The sequence below is a fragment of the Erythrolamprus reginae genome, chromosome 2, assembly GCF_031021105.1.
Source record: "Erythrolamprus reginae isolate rEryReg1 chromosome 2, rEryReg1.hap1, whole genome shotgun sequence".
Lineage (NCBI taxonomy): Eukaryota > Metazoa > Chordata > Lepidosauria > Squamata > Dipsadidae > Erythrolamprus > Erythrolamprus reginae.
In genome coordinates this window covers 61,344,830-61,361,325 of record NC_091951.1, presented here as the reverse complement: position 1 = coordinate 61,361,325, position 16,496 = coordinate 61,344,830, and positions in this window count along the sequence as shown.

The following is a 16,496-nucleotide window of genomic DNA, read 5'->3' as shown; positions in this document are numbered from 1 at the left end:
GAACTCAGAACAATCTACATACATATACCCGTGAAAATTTACGAAAACAAATATATATATATATATATTTCCTGAATGTGAAAGAGTCCCATTTTATGACTTATGGTACAACCTTTCTATTTTCCTATTTCAGAAAGCCAGGAAATCATGACACTACTTGGTATTTGTGATTAGTAGATCTGAACCTAAGGAAAAAATGGATTCCAGGCTCATGTAACTCCTGAGCCTTTGAATACCTATCCCTGTCCTATGTCCTATGACCAATGTTCTTCTTTTTGGTATCCCCAACCTGCTCTTCCTAAGCTGAGAGAATTTGCATAAATGTGAGAGATTTAAAAAGAGTTCTGTGTTTAATCATTTGAATACACTCTAGTCATTTGTATAGTCATTTGAATTGCCTTCAAATGTAAATGGCCCCATGCAGCAAATCTAAAAGTAAGCATTGGCTTTAAAAAAAATAGAGAGAGCGCGGACAATGTCCCTGACACCATCATTCAACTAGATTTAAAATCTTCAAGCATTTAGATAGATGCTCGAAAAATTAATATAAACATTAAAATTGGACAGGTTGCAATAAAGATTAGCCAACTCTGGCAGTGTTGAGAAATTATTTTGAAGCAGATTGCAGCTGAGTTCATACCACGTAAAATTGGATTGTGACCTACAGTAAACTTCTGATCCAGTTACCTGAAGACTCCCCACTCAAATGAATGTTTCCCAGGGAGAGGATCATAAAAATAAACCCAGGAAACAAAATGGTGGGTCATTTGATACTTCTGCCCACGAATAGGAATAACCATAACTGAAGATTATATGGAACATCGTGATCTCTATTCCAGGAAAGGCATTCAGTACAGAAAGCTATCAATCATATGATGAACTCCAGGTGGCTTGGCAACCCTCCCTCTCCAAGAGCAATACGAATGCCAATTGCCAATCCTTGCTTTTCTTGGCTTCACGGGGCATAAATATTAACTAAAGCACTGGACCATTTTATAGGCACTTTCAGGCATTGCAAAAACTATCCTGACCAACTTTCTCCTTCACTAGTATTTGGACGCTCTGAACAGATTTTGACACCCCAGATTTTTCCTCCACAGAGAAGAGAATGGAAAAGGAAAGAGAAAGAACTTAAAAAAGAATTAAATATGTCCCTTTAAGTTTCAAACCCTTTTTCTTTATGAGTCAAGGGCAAGGGTGGGTTGCTGGGGGGTTTGCAGGTAAGTACAGGAGTCCCCATGTAGCCTGTTTTGGATGCAGGTAAGTGCAGGGCACACGCGGAGCAGGGGTGGGTTCCAACTTACCTCACTGCCAGTTCGCTCCCTCCTGCACCGCGCCACATGTGCAGTAACAAAAATTCCAAAGGGAAAAAAACCAAAGCCAAAAAAAAAAGATGACAACCACATGCACAGTGTGGGAACTTGCCTTCTGCACAAGAAAGGGGGGAGAAATGGGGGGGGGGGGATTCAAAATATATTTTTTTAAAAAAAAAATTTTTTTAAATCAAAACAAATTCAAAGTTTGAATTTTAGTCGCTTCAAGAAGGGCAGCATAGAAATCAAATAAATAAATAAATAAATACATACATACATACATACATACATACATACATAAATACATAAATAAATAAATAAATAAATAAAAGTGCCATCCACAGATCAGCACCGACCAATCCAGTTCAGTGACATCATCATGATGTCACCAGAGAGTTGCTATGATTGGGCAAACTGGCCCGAACCCATCCCTAATGCGGAGGCTTGGGGAGGGCGAAAAATGGGCCTGCTGGAAGTTTGGGAAGGCCTAAAACAGGCTCGTTTCTGGCCTCCAGAGGGCCTCGGGAGTCTGGTAAGCCCATTTTCACCCTCAAAGCTGAAGGAGAGCCTCTGCAGCTCTGGAGGGCAAACACACCCAGACACACACACACAAGTGCAGTAGGCCAACTGGGGCCATTCCCACCATGGCCATGCCTACCCAGCAACGGGCAGAGAACCCCTCATTAAAATTTTTGAAGCCTTCTTAACTCAAGGTACAAGACTCCTGACACTGGTCTCCAGATGTCCGTTGATAAGGTTATCTAAGTCTGCCTGAAAAGGAAAGAAGTGTAACCTTGGTCTTACATGCAAAATCTATCATCAGTAGCTCCAAAGCTGGAAAAAAAAATCTAGCCTGAAACCCTGGAATGCTATTGCCAGTGTGGATAATATTGGGCTAATACATTTTTTATTATCTTAGGCACATTGGTGACTCCTATCAACATGTAGCAATGATTTAGTAGCACAGGCAAAGAAGGAAAATAAAAAAGTCTGTAATAAATCAAGTTCAGCAAAGGTAAAGCCAAGCTAGATCAGTAAAAAAAGTTTGCCATAATAATGTGAGCTTTGATGGGGGGGAGCTCCCTGTCCCCACAGTTCTAACAGCAGCTGCTTCCTATCAGATGTGGAACATATGAAAGAACAGCAAGTCTTTAATTTATTATCGTTACCTCTTTATTCCCAGATACCAGAGGAACATAGACATAGCCTGCACCTTCTCTGAGAAGAGGCAAAGTGCATAATTTCATGTTCTGCCTCAGGCAACAAAATGTCTCGGACCATTCCTTAAGGCAATGATATGGACAGAAGATTTATAAGAAGATACAAACAGACATAAGCAGCTGGAAGATTTCATCCCCACTCCCAATATGTGTGTGTGTGTGTGCATGTGACATGTTTTTGCTCAATTTGAAAATTAAGGAAGACTAGGATAGATCTATTTCGGCCTTCTTTTGGCCTCATCAGCTAGCCATACCCTCACTGGGACTTGAACCTGCAACCTTTGGCTTGAAAGGCAGAGAATTAACCTCTAGGCTACAGTATCCAATCCCTTACGCTCTGTACCAGGGAAGGATTACATGTTTTTGTGTCGAATCACCCTGGTATATTGAAGGAACACCACAACTCCTTTTTTGCCTCTCGGCCCAACCCAGTATATATATATTGGGGTTGTTGTTGTTTTTAAATGTACATATGTTTCACATGGTGATCAGTTACTTAAAATTTTCAGCAGGAGAGTTGTTATATCAGTTCTGATTAAAAGGGAGGAAACAGAACTTGGTTCTCAGCAGAAAAAGAACAGCCATTGGTAAAAGTCTTGTGGGTGGAATGTAATGTTCTCACACTAATTTAATTAGGAGATGGGGCAGACAAAGAGAAACATTTGAATGTCCTGTGTGTGTTGAATGAGATGAAAAGAGGTGTGATAGAAAACATCGCTAAGCGGTTGCACCCTTCACTACTTCAAGCAATGCTGTAAAATCAGAAATAATTCTAAGAGAGAGTCTGAAGAAATTTTCAAACACCCTGAGAATAAGAAGCCTCCTTCTTTAAAGGAATAACATTTTTCAAACATTACAAGGCAGATATCTACAGGAATCTTAAGTAGAAACTGTCAGCTGTTGTATAAGTAGGAAAACCTCTCTGAGGACCTGCGGGCTTAAAGTGTTATTATCATCAACAATGAAAGCATCCATCTCCGGAGTACACCACCATTTGCAAAAAAAAACAACCCCAAACAAACCAGAAAACAATGTTAGGGTGAACAATTTAGGCTCAAAATCACTTTCACTCTCTCAAAGTCTTGGATGTGGCTCCCCGATACCATCTGAAGTCATTACCAAAGTGTAATTTTTAAAGTGATAAAAACAAGGGTTAAGTTTAGAGAATAATCAGATTAACCATATTTAGTTTTAAAAAGATGAATTTTGGTTAAAGAAACATAGAAACATAGAAGATTGACGGCAGAAAAAGACCTCATGGTCCATCTAGTCTGCCCTATTTCCTGTATTTTATCTTAGGATGGTATAAGTTTATCCCAGGCATGTTTAAATTCAATTACTGTGGATTTACCAAGCACATCTGCTGGATGTTTGTTCCAAGCATCTACTACTCTTTCAGTAAAATAATATTTTCTCACGTTACTTCTAATCTTTCCCCCAACTAACCTCAGAATGTGCCCCCTTAAGCTAAAGTGGAACTTTGATTAAAGTTCTGGCTCCATCCAAAGATTTTGAGAACATAATTCCAACCACTCCCCTTAAAAGCTAAAAATGGGTGTCAATCTAGAAAATATTGGTGCCTCTCTTAGCTAAGAAATGACCAGGCAGAAGAAAGCTAGGATATACTTGCTGCTGCTTTCAAATATCCTTATATTTCCTAATAAATGGTTCTTTCTGTTAATATTGTTTCCAGGAAGAAGAACCTATAGATTTCTTTCTCCAAATACCATCTAGGATAAGTTTTGGAAAATACTGTATTCTGAAAGACATCTGGAATGTAACTTAGAAACTAGTGTCAATCTGAGATGTTTTCCTGATTTATTTAATCCATTTCGGTATATGCCACACTTTTCTGCTTCTGTTGTTATTTAAGGATGTATTTCTTCTTAGCAGTTTGAGATTTGCAATGTAGTCTTCCTTCATAACTATATGGCTGTAGCTGAGCTTTTCAGTGTGAGAAACCAGCACATATTTCATAGCACCTCCATTAATGCTTTTTTTGAAAATCTGTTTTTGATCAATCTCTGTTCCAATCTATCTCAGTGTCATAAATTCATTTAATTCATGCTATCTATATTTAACTTTCATTTAATCTTTTGATTATGTCTATCCAGAACTGGTCTTTAAATAGTTTTACTGTTCTTCCGTATTTGTTTAATTCTTTTTTGGATCAGATTTGCAAGAGCTAAATAACCTGGTGTCTTTTAAATATTTTGGAGGTCAGGTCTTTCTGTATGTCCCAACTAGCATGGAGATATGGTGGAATAGTGGTTAGAATGCAGTATTACAGGCTAACTCTGCCCACTGCCAGGAGTCCAAACTTGACCATCTCAGGAATGACTCAAACTTTTATTATTATTATTATTATTATTATTATTATTATTATTATTATTATTATTATTAATTGGATTTGTATGCCGCCCCTCTCCACAGACTCGGGGTGGCTAACAACAGTGATAAAAAACAGCACATAACAATCCAATGCTAAACAACTAAAAAAAACCTTATTACAAAACCAAACATACATACAAACATACCATGCATAAATTGTAAGGCCTAGGGGGAAAGAATATCTCAGTCCCCCCATGCCTGGCAGCAGAGGTAGGTTTTAAGAAGCTTACGAAAGGCAAGGAGGGTGGGGGCAATTCTAATCTCTGGGAGGAATTGGTTCAAAAGGGCTGGGGCCGCCACAGAGAAGGCTCTTCCCTTGGGTCCCACCAAATGATATTGTTTAGTTGATGGGACCCAGAGAAGGCCCACTCTGTGAGACCTAACTGGTCGCTGGGATTCATGCATCCTTCCATCCTTCTGAGGTCACTAAAATGAGGATCCAGATTGTTGGGGGCAATATGTTGACACTGTAAACTAATTAGAGAGGGCTGTAAAGCACTATGAAGCGGTAAATATGTCTAAGTGCTATTGCTATTGCCAGTAAAAAAGTTGTGAGAGTTTTTGCACAGAATAACCAACATTGCCTTTCCCTCAACTTCTCATTATAGCTCTAAAAACACATTTCATTTGACTAATACAGTACTTGACATAGCTACATACGTAACAATTAGTAATAGATGACTAGAAATGAGTAACTGTAATTTTAGAAAAAGGAAGAATCACTCCATCAGCCCACTTGATTTCATGTTTTTCACACTAGGGAAAAAAAACATTTCCTCTGTGATGAATGTGAATTAAAGCATTCTAGCAGAGGAAGATCTCTCCTTTTACGCTAAGTCTAATAAAATAGTAACCACCATCTGCATGTTAGCCTGATGAATAAATAATACAGTTTTTTGTTCTGTAGCTATCATGGAAATACCAACTAATTTTTCTTTCTAAATGAACATACTTTAAAGGTTTATTTCCAAGCCAATCAAAATAACTTTAATAAGTAATACTATTGCCATAATTCTTAAATCAGTCTTACAGATCAAGGCTATGTTATCTACCTGAATTCATTAAACAGATAATATGTCAACCAGAGATTCCAAATCTAGTATGAATAGCAATGTTTTATAGTTTGCTTGTTTCAAGATGGAAGGAAGGAAGGAAGGAAGGAAGGAAGGAAGGAAGGAAGGAAGGAAGGAAGGAAGGAAAACGAATTCTCTGAATCCTGCCATATCTCAAACCCAGTGAAAACCCCAGGTTAACTCGCATTTGAACCAGCTAATTAGAGAAGATCCCCTTGCAATTCTCACACAAAATACAAACCAACAAATCTGAAACTCAACATCCCTTTTGGTTATAAAGGCTCTTCTCCAGACCCATCAAGACCAAGTAATTCATGGCGAGCCATGGTGGTGCAGTGGTTAAAATGTAGTACTGAAGGCTACTTCTGCTGACTGCCAACTGGCTGCAATTTGACAGTTCGAATCTCACCAGCCTCAAGGTTGGCTCAACCTTCCATCTTTCCGAGGTCGGTAAAATGAAGACCCAATAGTTGGGGGCAATACGCTGATTCTGTAAACAACTTAGAGCGGGCTGCAAAGCACTGTGAAATGGCATATAATATGTCTAAGCACTATTCCTATTGCTATTGCTACGTTGCTATTTGTGTCACAATAATTTGGGATAGGGAATTGTCCTATCAGCATTTTAAAAGATGACACAGGAAACAAATTGCGAAATAAATGTAAATTTTAACTATGTATAGTAAAGCAAAAGAATACACCAAACCATTAAGCAATGGAAGTAATTGCAAGCTAAAACCACCCCATCTGCTCTTATGGCACAGCTCTAGGAACTCTAGCTGAATAAACCTTTTTCCTTATCTATTGATCTCCTCTATTCATTAGACATACAAGTGTTATTCTATGACTGTTCCACAACAGTTCCATTCATATCTGTACATATTTAACAAACGGTGAGATTGGGGAATTTGCATAGGTGTATAGGTAATCCTATACTCATTCCCACAACTCAACTCAAAAATTCTGATGCTAACTGTTAAATGAGTTGTGTTCCCTTCTATATTTGTAACAGTTTTTAAATGAATCACTGCAATTGTGCAGAAGTGAATGTGGCTACTCAGAAGATCATAAAAGGTGACTGGATGATCCTGGGACATTACAACCCTTGTATACATGTGTCAGTTGTCACCTGATTATGGAGATGCTGCAATGTTTGTAGGTGTGAAAAATTGCCATAAGTCACTTTTTCCATTGCCATTGTAACTTTGAATCATCACTAAATGATCTTCAGTAAGTCAAGGACCATCTGAATGGAATGGAATAGAATAGAATAGAATAATTTATTGGCCAAGTGTGATTGGACACACAAGGAATTTGTCTTGGTGCATATGTTCTCAGTGTACATATACATTTGTCAAGAATCATGAGGTGCAACAATTAATGATTGTCATAGGGGTCAAATAAGCAATGAAGAAACAATATTAATAAAAATCTTAAGAATACAAGCAACAAACTCTTGTACCTGATCTGACTTCCTGAGGGATTGGAGTCTCAGATTTTTTTATTTTTTTTATTTTTTTATTAATTAATTAATTAATTAATTAATTAATTAATTAATTAATTCATTCATTCATTCATTCATTCATTCATTCATTCATTTATTTATTTATTTATTTATTTATTTATTTATTTATTTATTGTTAGAGTTGAAAGGGACCATGAAGGCCATCGAGTTCAACCCCCTGCCCAAGCAGGAACCCTATAGTACACCAGTCAAGTGGCAGTTCAATCTTCTCTTTAAAATGTCCAGAGTGTTGGAGTTCATAATGTCCGCTGGTAGGTTGTTCCATTGGTTGATCGCTCTGACCGTCAGGAAGTTCCTCCTTAGCTCCATGTTGAATCTCTCCTTGGTCAGCTTCCAGCTTTCAGCTTATGGATGGGATGATAAACATTCTCGGGCATGGTAAGTACACAAAGCACAAACCTACATTAATCAGTTCCCCATTCAGATTTTTCAATAAATGAGTAGTGCTCATATGCAAAATCTACAAATGGATTTGTAGAGAGGAAGAAGCAGATCTGTCTCCATTCAGTCTATAAATATGCAGAATCTTTTCCAAGGAGGCAAAATGAGAGATCATTCTAATCTAAACCATAAGATCTATGACCCTCCACTTTAACTAAAAAGTTAAATAAATGAATAAAACAAATTAAGTTACTGTGCAAAACCTGAAAAAAACCACTCTATCTCTTCTGGATGAGGTTAAAAAACTAAAACAAAACCCATAACACATAATACTTTTATCAGCACTACCCAAAATGGCACAAAACAATATGCAATAGATTTTTTAAAATTCTCCAGAACTATTTGTTGGGCAATATGTTGCAAAAAGAGGTAGAAACATAGAAATCCAAAATTTAGAATACAGTATGTTTTACTGAAGTCAGTGTTTGTTATACCCCAGCATGTAAATTTTATATACTGTTGTTGCTGTTTAGCTCCATCTAATGGCCTGAGGGACAAATATGCCCACCGTACAATCTTTATATATTGTTGTTGCTCTCTAGCCCCATCTAGTGGCCGGAGGGACAAATTTGCCCCAACATATGTTCTCTATATATTGTTGTTGCTCTCTAGCCCCATCTAGTGGCTGGCAAGACAAATACCAAGTATATTGTTTGAAGCTGACCCTATCCCATTACCCATCAGCCCACACTCTCAAAACAAATGCACACTGAGAAGCCAGACTCCATTTCCTTTAGCATTTGGAGAAGACAGAAACACCAAAAATAATCCATCTTAATCTGTGGCACATGGTCATCCAAGGACAAACCCACATCCCATACACAGAGCATCGCTGATGAGATTTAGATTGCTTGCATTGTTATGTTCAGCAGTAACCCAATACAGTGTTCCCCTCGATTTTTGCGGGGGATGCGTTCCAAGACCGCCCGCAAAAGTTGAATTTCTGCAAAGTAGAGATGTGGAAATAAATACACCATTTTTGGCTATGGACAGTATCACAAGCCATCCCTTAACACTTTAAACCCCTAAATTCCCATTCCCATTCCCTTAACAACCATTTACTCACCATTATTACTGGTACTCACCATTGAATAAGACAATTAGTGATCCTGATATTTATAAACATAATTATTTATTAACAATAATTATTTTTTTTGTTATTTATTTTCAAAAATTATTAGTTTGGTGATGATGTATGATGTCATTGGGCGGGAAAAACCATGATATAGAAAAAAACCCGTGAAGTATTTTTTAATCAATATTTTTTTAAAAACCGTGGTATAGGCTATTTGGTTCTCATTGTATACAGGGGTACCTCGACATATGAGTTTAATTCGTTCCAGACCCGAGCTCGTAAGTAGATCAACTCGAATCTCGAACGAATTTTCCCCATATGAATTAATGTAAATAATTCTAATTGGTTCCAGCCCTCAAAAAAGTCCCAAAGTTAGCCTAAATTATGAAAAAAGACATGTTTTTAATTAATAAATGTACATGCAACACGTATAAATAAACAATAAAGTAAGTAATGAAAAGAGAAATGTACAAAATACAATAAGAAAATGTATAAAACATGGTACAGTAACCTTACCTTGGCGACAGACGAGTGCGGTTGTGTATTGTAGGCTACATAAACAACACTTGCTTAAACTGTCAAAAACGTAAACAAAACAACAATTCCATAGTTAAATGGTATAAAACTGAACATCCTCGCAAGTTCAATAACACGAGTTCCTTTATCGTGTAAATTAATTATCTCCTGCTTCGTTTCTATGGATATCATCCTCTTCTTCTTCTCAGCAGCCTTTCCACTAGCGGATACTTTTTTGGGACCCATGATGCACACAAAAAGTTTAAAATATACACTCTAAACACTGACACGACCGAGATGAGACTTTATTTTGCGCGCTAACACGTGCGAATGGCCGAGATAACCGGAAGCAAGTGGATTCTGGGTCAGAGAGGTGATGCGCCAACTCGGCTCGTATTCCAAATTTGAGCTCGGGTGTGGAATAGAAATTTCGCTCGCGTCGTGGCTCGTAACTTCGAATACTCGCATGTGGAGCAGCTCGTATCTAGAGGTACCACTGTATATTCCTATTTTCCCAAGTTTCGCCATATCCTGTTCCTTCAATAAAGTATTCAGATCTATGCACATGGTCTGTTTTATTGGAAGTTTGGTGGGTTTAGCTGCATGTGAGCTGCACACAGACTAATGTGCAGTGAGGACAGATCAGTGTAACTGTTATGAAGACAACTGTACTAGGCAATGGTAAGGCTAAACATGAGTAGTTTCCATGAATGGGGGGGGGGGAATCTGCTCCCGAGATGACCTGTCTATTCTTTTAATAAGTCTGGGTAATGGATCTGTTGTTTCTGTTTTGCAGCATATAAGGATCCATCCAAATACCCACACACACACACACATACACAGTGCAATCTAAAAAGGAAAAATTTGAACCCATGGGAAATATAGAGTATGTTTTTTGGCATCCAGGGAGCAGTACATGCAGTGCAAGTTCGCATGTGGATTTAATCACATTTGTCAGCGAGCTTTTCCTCTTTATTAATGTATATGGAAACTGCATTCTCTAAAAACTCGAGCAGTAGAAGAAATCATCAGAAAATAAATTAGTTTGGCATCTAAGGTTGATCAGCTAGCTGGCTGTATGTTTTTATGCAGATAGCTCCTCTTCAACTCTTTTTTGTCTAACTCAGGATTTCTCTTCTGTTGTTTTGCAGCCAGATCCCATAATCTGTGACTATTGGCTATGCAGGTAGAATGAAATAGATTCCCAAATCAAAACCTGAACGTAGTCTAGCACAAACTCTCCCCTCTCCATCCAAGCATGGCAATTAGTGCCTCTGGGAAAGCAATTCTATACCCCAAAATATTTACCTGTGGGGGGGGGATGCCACCCTCCCCTGGCACAGGAAAGGCACTTTTCTTTGGGCAAGAGACAGGAGGAAAGTAGCTTGCTCTGCACAGAGAAAAACACTCCATGCAAGTTAAGGTAGACAGCAATTACTCTGATTCTTCAATCACGTGCCTTCTCGGAGGCTGGTTATCAATGAAAACTATGGGGGAAGAATGGACTTTTGACCCACAGATTGCAAATTTTGGACCCCTGTCTAGCTTTCCCCACTACTTTCTGTCTCTCTGTCTCTCTGTCTTTCTGTGTGTTTTCTCTCTCCTTCTCTTTCTTTCTATTCTTTTCTCTCTCTCTCTTACTCTCTCTCTCTTACTCTCTCTCTCATTCTATTCTCTTTCTCTTTCTCTTTCTCTTTCTCTTTCTCTTCCTCTCTTTCTCTTTCTCTTTCTCTTTCTCTTTCTCTTTCTCTTTCTCTTTCTCTTTCTCTTTCTCTTTCTCTTTCTCTTTCTCTTTCTCTTTCTCTTTCTCTTTCTCTTTCTCTTTCTCTCTCTTTCTCTCTCTTTCTCTCTACTGTATTTCTCTCTCTCTCTCTCTTGACAATCTCTTGACAATCTCTCTCTTGACAAAATATATCTCTTCACAATCCTCATTTGGAATGATTAATGAGGATCGAGGGAGTAAGTAAGTTTAATAAGTCTCAGTAACAAAAAAAGTGTTATTGATACGACCTGGTGCACCTAATTTTTACTTTTTTAAATGTATGGGACAGTAATTGTCTAAGGAATTTATGTACTTAGGAAAAGCCATGAGAGAGCAAGAATTATTATTATTATTATTATTATTATTATTATTATTATTATTATTTATTAGATTTGTATGCCGCCCCTCTCCATAGACTCGTGGTGGCTATATTTTCTTGTTTCTTTCTCTAGTGAAAGCGTGGCAATAAGAATCAGGAATAAGAAAGTATAGCCGCTCTGAGTCCTTCGGGATTGGGCAGCATAGAAGTTGAATAAAATAAATAAATAGAAATATAAATAAATATATAAATAAAGTAAAAGTTAAATAAGGAAATATTACATAAGAAGATAGCTAGTAATAAGCTTTGATAAGGTAACTACACTGCTCAAAATAAATAAATAAAGGAGACACTTAAATAACACAATATAACTCCAAGTAAATCAAACTTCTGTGAAATTAAACTGTCCACTTAGGAAGCAACACTGATTGACAATCAATTTCACATGCTGTTGTGCACATTCAACTTTGTACAGAACAAAGTATTCAATGAGAATATTTCATTCATTCAGATCTAGGATGTGTTATTTGAGTATTCCCTTTATTTATTTATTTTGAGCAGTATATTTATGCGCTTGGAATTGAAGGCATTGAATTCTCAATCTTGGCTTCTCACACTGTATGATAGATACATGTTCCACATGCACATGCAAATTCTATCAGTATTTTTCTGGAGAAAAGCTCCTTGTGCCCAGAGACTATAATACAAGACACCAACTCAGTTTCAGAGTTTTTAGCCTCTAGAGCTTCCAGCTTGGGGTGTTAACAGAATACTTGCTCTGTAACTACCGTGTTTCCCCGATAGTAAGACCCCCCCAATTGTAAGACATATGGGGGGTTTCAGGGGGGTCGGCTAATATAAGCCATACCCCGAAAGTAAGACATATGTCTTACTTTCGGGGAAACACGGTACTAAAAGCGAGGGAGGCGTTGGAGCAGTTCGCGGCGCCCTAGCGGCGGTTCCCTCCGCTTTGACGGCGCTGGTCCGCTCGCTCGTCCCCGCAACCGACCCGTTTCCCCGACACGTGTCTGGAGGGGAGGAGCCGCTCTGCGCAGTTGGGCAGCCCTGCCTGCCGGAAAGGAGGCGGGCGAAGGAGGGCGCAGCTCCGGCAGCCCGCTCGGCTCGCTTCTACAACTTCGGACCAGCGCCGTCCTTCGCCTCGCATTTCCGGGTTGGCGAGCCTGGATTGTTTTTCCTGCGAGCGCTGGTCCCCGCTAAGCCTTCTGCGCCTGACTCGGCGAGGCGAGGGGGAAGAAGGAGAAGCACAAGTGGATGCGGAGCGAAGGACGGATAAATGCCTCCCGGGCACTCCGCATCCACTTGCGCTTCTCCTTCTTCCCTCTCGCCTCGCCAAGTCAGGCGCAGAAGGCTTAGCGGGGACCAGCGCTCGCAGGAAAAACAATCCAGGCTCGCCAACCCGGAAATGCGAGGCGAAGGACGGCGCTGGTCCAAAGTTGTAGAAGCGAGCCGAGCGGGGCGGCCGGAGCTGCGCCCTCCTTCGCCCGCCTCCTTTCCGGCAGGCAGGGCTGCCCAACTGCGCAGAGCGGCTCCTCCCCTCCAGACGCGTGTCGGGGAAGTGGGTCGGTTGCGGGCGGGGACGAGCGAGCGGACCAGCACCGTCAAAGCGGAGGGAACCGCCGCCAGGGCTGCTGCCGGCTGCCGAGCAGATCAGCTGCTGGGCGGCCGAAGAAACCTTCCCTGGGTCTTCCCGACTTCACCCTGTCAATTTGGTGAGTGGAGGCGGGAAACGGCGAGGGGGGTATGTAAGACATACCCCGAAAGTAAGACCTAGTGGGGCTTTTGGGGGTAAAAAGAAAGTAAGACACTGTCTTACTATCGGGGAAACACGGTATCTTTCTCCCTGGGGGTTTTCTTTAGCTATTTGTTATCAGACAATTCCACAAATGCTACCAGCCATACATAAGAACAGATTTTTTTCCAGCCAATTACATTAACATCCTTTTTCTTTGCAGGCTACTTTGTCTTTTGTAATAATATCCTGATCATTTCTTGTCAGGAAGACTTACTCTTCTTTTTTTGTAAAATAAGTTTAGATGATTTTTCTTTCTTTCACAATAATTTTATTAAATTTAGAAAGATAAATGCTAATATAAATTAAAAATAGAGTGGAAAATAAAAAATGCAGAAAAGAAAAAGGATAGAGAGGAAAATAGAAAAATATCTATTACAGATACAAGTACACATTCAGTGGGACAGAGGAGAGAGACACAATATACCATGTTGTAACACTGAGCCTCTGGCTCAAAAGCAGGTTTTAGTATGAATTCATTTCCTAAGTTTTAAAAAATCTTCTTGAATGGCACCCTGCTAAGATCTGATTTCCAGTCAAGATTTTGACCTGGTAACTTTTTGTGGGGGGTATATGATGTTTCAGCCAAGAATTCGTTCTGAACGCGAATGTTTTGTATTAGCAGTGAAGGAAGGAAATGTGCTTGGACTCAGCACCAAGGATTCAATCAACTCCATCTGAAGGTGAAATATTGCAGTTCTTCACTCTCTTGCTCCAAATGGATGTTTAAAATACAGGAAGAGAAGCATGTGAAAGAAGCGGGAGAACAAAATCTGACATTCATTACTAATGAACGTGACATTTTGGCTTTTAGAAGGCATTCTCCTGAGTTTAAAATGTGGCAAAACAACAGAGTTAAAATAAGTGTGATAAATCAGCTAGCTATGTATTGCTCACAAGTCTTGGGGAGAAAAAAATGAATGGGGAGAGAACGGGAACATAATTGGAACTATTTAAGTACAAAGGAGATGTGAATGTGCTAAACAACCCCAATCATCACCCCAGAGAAAACTGGTCAATGAAGGGTGGCATGGATTGCAATCCATTTTACTAGCCTTTGTCAACTAGATCTGATGGGGACTTGTCAATTCCCTAAGACAATTATTCCACAATACTTTCTGAGTCAACTCTGGCAGTTATTTACCAACATACTGTGAAAAACTATGAACTTTGCATCCCTAAGGGTATAATTTTTTATGGAACTATACTTTGCCATTCCTAACGGTTGGATTTTTTGATAAATTATTTTGGCTGTAATATATGATAGATGATCACTGTGACCTTATTATCAGCAACTGTGTTCTCTTTGCTGATGATGTTAAAATATTTAATACCACCAACTAAACTGCTACTCTTCAAAAGGATCTTGACCATGTAGCTGAATGGTCTAAAAACTGGCAGCTTCAAATCTCAGCCAAGAAATGCTCTGTCTTATACATTGGCAAAAAGAATCAGAACACAAAATACAAACTTGGTGGAAATGAATTTGTGGATGACCCTCACTCTGTCAAAGACCTTGGAGTACTCATATCCAATGACCTAAGTGCCAGAGTCCACTATAACAACATTGCCAAAAAAGCACTAAGAGTTGTTACTCTAATCTTATGTAGCTTCTTCTCCAAAAGCATTGAGCTGTTAACCAGAGCTTACAAAACTTTTGTCGGACCAATTCTAGAACACAGTTCACCCGTATGCAACCCGCATTGCATATCAGACATAAGTACAATTGAGAGAGTCCAGAAATATTTCACAAGAAGAATCCTTCACTCCTCCTCTCACAACAAAACACCTTACTCCACCACACTTGAAATACTGCGATTAGACAATTTACAACTACGTCACCTCCGATCTGATCTAACAGTAGTTCATAAAATCATATACCAAAATGTCCTTCTTGTTAGTGACTACTTCACCTTCAACCACAACAACACACGAGCACATAATAGATTCAAACTTAACATAAACCGCTCCAACCTAGATTTCAGAAAATACGACTTCAGCAATAGAGGGATCAAGGCCTGGAATGCATTACCTGACTTTGTGATTTCTTCCCCAAACCCCAAAATCTTTAACCTCAGATTGTCTACAGTTGACCTCTCCCCTTTTCTAAAAGGTTTGTAAGGGGCATCATAAGCACACCATAGTACCTACCATCCCTGCCCTACTGTCCTATTGTCTTCTTTTATCATTACTTACTACTTATGCTATGCTTATACAAACTATAATCCTATACTTGTTCGACTAAATAGTAGATAGATAGATAGATAGATAGATAGATAGATAGATAGATAGATAGATAGATAGATAGATAGATAGATAGATTAGGTAGGTAGGTAGAGAGAGAGAGAGAGGTAGGTAGATAGATAGATAGATAGATAGATAGATAGATAGATAGATAGATGATAGGTAGGTAGGTAGGTAGGTAGGTAGGTAGGTAGGTAGGTAAATGTTGAAATTTACTATTCTTGGCCTTGTTTGTTTGGACAGTATCTCAATATATGCCTTGCATCCATTGACTTTACACAGACATATGCCAGTTCCTCAGAAGGATCTGCAAATTATGTTAACTAAATGTCTCAAGGCAAGTTAACTGCCTCTGCAACTATCATTGACGCTTCAGCTGAAGCGCTATACATGGGACTGCCCTTGAAGACAACCCAAAAACTTCAACTGGTCCAGAACACAGCACTAATATGGACCCCTAGACTTGGCCCTGTCACACCTTTATTGTATGAGTTACACTAGCTTCCAATTTCTTTCTAGATGCAATTCAAGGTGCAGATTGTCATTTTTAAAGGGATAGATTATCTGCAAGATTGCCTTTTCATAAGGACATCTATCTGCCCTACCCTCCTTAGCACTTCCCCTAAATATTCTCATCTGATGACAACTAGGAAGCACATCTTTTCCACAGAAGCCTCTACCTCTTAGCCTTCCACAAAACCTTGAAGATCTGGCTTTTCCCCAAGTGTTGGGATAAGATTGGATAATTGCACATTAGAAGGTTGACTTGATGCCAGGTCTTTGTTGGCCTCAATGTGTGAATTTGTT